This window comes from Parasteatoda tepidariorum, chromosome 1 (genome assembly GCF_043381705.1).
Source record: "Parasteatoda tepidariorum isolate YZ-2023 chromosome 1, CAS_Ptep_4.0, whole genome shotgun sequence".
NCBI classification, from domain to species: Eukaryota; Metazoa; Arthropoda; class Arachnida; order Araneae; family Theridiidae; genus Parasteatoda; species Parasteatoda tepidariorum.
The window spans coordinates 12,817,058-12,821,178 of record NC_092204.1 but is presented as its reverse complement, the minus strand read 5'-3'; positions in this window follow the sequence as shown (position 1 = coordinate 12,821,178).

Below are 4,121 nucleotides of genomic sequence, written 5' to 3'. Positions count from 1 at the left end.
TACCATACATCGACATTTTCTTGGTCGTAATCACCCTGAGGACAAGGTTATCATGAGCAGAAAATATGACGAATAATCCTCCATAGTATATTACTAATATAATTATCTTTAAATCAATCTGAAATTAATCAATAATTATAGTTTTTAGCTAAATACATCTGCAGTTGTGAGCTAAAAATGTTCAGCGAGTGCACCTGATGCAATTTTATGCTAGATAGTACACTAAGAAAGGAAGCTTGGTGAAATCTACCAGAATATGGTAAAATTTACATAATTAATAATATGATTCTGGCTCTATGGGAACACTAAAAAGTCTATAATTTTTACTGGAGCGTTTCATTTATGATTTCGGTAAAAACAACTGTAAATTATTGTTTCAAATATGTGATAAAATTTGGTAAATGTGGTAAAATTTGGTAACTTCTTCATGATACCTTAGTGCATGCTATAAAAACCACCGGTTAAATTTACTTCTTCAGTTTTTTATTTTTTACTATATGTGTGACTTCGTTAAATCGTTAACCAGAATTTCCGTTAAATCGTTAACAAATTACCAAATGCTTTAAATACCGTATATTTTGGTTTTATTAACCAGAATTAAGTTCTTTTTACCAAAAATGTCATTACCATACAGTACAGTACTTTTACCAGAATTTTTTCTCCGTGTATATCATATTGCCATAAAGAATTGTTTGGGCTTTAGATTTTGAAAATAACTTAAGTATTTTAGTTAATAAGTTATTAAACTTTTATAAAAATCACAAACTTGGCAAGATTTTACCGATATTATCATATTGAGTAAATAATTATCAATTTTTATAATTTTTTATGACGAGTCTTATAGATAGGGAAAAAAAGTAAATTTAATGATTTGTTCAAGAAAATTAAGAAAAATACTTGAACTAGAGCTTAAAGAATTTGTCTTTAAAAACGTACCTTATGCTTATAAATAAGCGATATTTGTTTTCTAAAGCTCTTTTAAATAATGCATTGAGCCAAAACAGGATTTAGTGTTTTTCTTCATTTGTACATATTTTTCCCCGCCATAATGGCCCAGATTCAAACTTTTTAATAAGTATTTTCGTGCTTATTTCTATTTAAAACTGACCGGGAAAAAAATTGTCCAGCTTACGCTAATGAAGGTACAAATCTCAAAATACTTCCGATTCAGAATTTTTAAAGTGAGGGAGCTGCCAATTAAAACTCATCTTAGGAAAATCTATTTTATTTCTCATTAAAATGAAAAAGTCATTTCTTCAAATATATTTTCTTTCTCTTAAAGCAACGACGATTAACAATTCCTTTTATTAAAACTTAACTTACAAAAGTCGCACTTTACGCGACTACTTTCTAAATTGGTTGAATTTTATGGTTGGGTTAATTATTTCTGAAGAAGTATATTTTGTCTTTTGTCCGCAAAAATGTACTTTTGTAGTCATTCATGGCATACGTCATTACTCAGGAGTTTTATATTTTAAAATATGCTAATTAGAATGGTTAATATTTGTGGTTAAGCTGTACATGCTCAATTTTTTATATTATTTGGCTATTGGTGAAAATTTAAAAATTAATATTAATATAGATAATGAATACCCAGGGCATGACATTTCTTGTACTACAATTTTCAATTTTTTACACTATAACAGCAAATAAATTGTGTGATTTTTTTATCAATAATTTTGGGTTGCAAGGAGAAGAAAATTCTGGTAAAATTGCGATGCTGTATGGTAATGACATTTTGGGTAAGAAAATACGGTAAAGTTTATCATATTCTGTTAGTTTTGAAAATATTTTTTCTCAGTGTGTAATAAATGCTCAAAAAACCTTATTTTTTGATAAAATATTATTTTTAACTAATTAGAAATGCGAAATTGAAATTTTTAGAAAAAAATCATTCAAAAATTTGAAAACATGATTATTGTCAGTATTTTCTCTTTTTATATTTTATTTTTGACCAGTTTAATGTCTAAAAGAAGTTTGATTATTAATGAAATAGAGTTTAATTTTATTCACTGCATTATAATCTACCCTGCTATTAGGTTTTTAGCCTAAATGATTAGACATATGTCCAGTAGACTCCAAAGTTTTGCAAGCTTTGAGAATCCAGTATTTAATCATAACACTTTTACAGAGTTTTCTCAGTTTTGGGAATTCCGTACATTACCGTAACAGTTTGACGAAGTTTTGCCCGTTATGGGAAGTTAGTATGTAAACACAACACTTCAATATAGTTTTTTTTCAGTTTTTTAAGGTCAATATATTACCTTAACAGTTTAACACTGGAAAGACTGAAACCTCCCAAAAGCAGTAAAAATTACTGGATTGTGAAAGAATAACTAATGTGTAAGGAAATTCAGTTAGAATTAATTTTTATTCTTTTTACATTATTTACAGTTATATAACAAGTTATTAGTAAGTGTTAACAATAACAAAATTACATGTTGTACAAAAAGTCCCAAAATTCTAAGAAATTGTGTCATTATATACATCATTGTTTTTCTAATTAAAATTAAAAAGCAGTCAAAATGACTTTCTTGGGCACAACTAGTGTAAACACAGTTTGCCAGCTGTTACGTTTTGAAATAAGAATTGGATAGATTTTGTATAATGGAGAGTTAGGTGAAAGCGTTTTATTTTGTCTCCAAATAACTTTTGACTTATACAATGGAACTCGAGTTTATGTTTTAGAAATATGTTGAAATTTTGTATTTTCTTTTAAGAATTTTTGTTTAATAAAATTTAGGAGTGGAAGAAGTGGGGTACATTTCTTGCCGTACTCAACACCAGCTTTGAAAGGTCAGGATGTTACCATTATACTTTAGCAGCTACAAATATTTAAAACAAAAAAATACATGTCTTAGCTGTTTGATCAAAATGTAAGAAAGTATTTCCTTTTTGCTATCTTAATTTTTATTGACATAGACAGAAGAAATAAAAAAATAAGAACGTTTTTAATTCAAAACCAGCATAAGATTAGCTACAAAATAGCATTGATTTGAGTTTATTTAACCAGGATAAATACAAGCAGGTACATTACAATTCCATTAACTTTTATATCGAATAAGCTCACATCCCAAATGCTATTTCAAGCATGCACAAAAATGATTTTACATCCGAAATCCTATCCTTCACCGTAAAACTCAAATGACAACATTGAATTCTCGCACAATCCATGATATAATATTTTGAAGGGAAGAAAATGCATATTCCATTTCTTACAGATTCCAGAGAAAGACAAAATGTATAAACGTATCTATGCCAACCTTCATTTTAAAGAAGAACTTCTCTGTTCTAAGAGAGTAAAAGCGGACAGAAGAATTGGAGTAGACTTAGTATGATAATGGAAAAGATTTCTCATTCTGTCTGTTGAAATGATTCCGTAAAGCCAGTTTCTTGATGTGTTTTTTCCTCTTTTCTTTGGTGGAGGAGATTTAACTGTGTTATATTTTTTTCCCGTAGTGAAGATTGATTAAACTTGTTTTGTGGGATTCATACATGAGGAGTCGCATAAATTTTGGCACTCTTGGGTTGGGAATCGTCACACAAATATATCCCAGTTCTATTTATCTAAAAAAAATAATAAAGCATATTATGACGAAGCTTTAGTTGCAAATGAATGCAATAGCCTGGAAAGTTCGCATTCACTTTTTTAGGCTAATGTCCTATTATCAAAACAAATAGTATAAATATAATAAAAAGTTCTCCGTCATGCTGCTTTAAAAATTGCCTTTCACTTTCAGAAAAACAATTTAATGGAAAAATGAAAAAACATATTACTTCAGAAAAAAAACTATCCAGTGGCAAACTGTTAAGGTGACTGACTGCTTGAATTTGATGGAAAATTTTGATAAAGCGTATGTATGGTTTGATAAAGAATTACTTTGATTTGTTATATTGCTTTTAAAATGCTTGAAGAATTAAGCTAAAATTAGTGAAATTTAAGACTTACGCCAGGCAAAATGCACTAAATTCCAATTAATATGATACAGTTTCCCTATCAATTCTGGTTATTATGAACCTGATCTGTGTTCGGAATTAAAATTTATAAAAAATTTCAAACTTCTTAAATTATGCCTTATAACGATATTTAAAACCATCATATATATTTATATGTGTGGTTT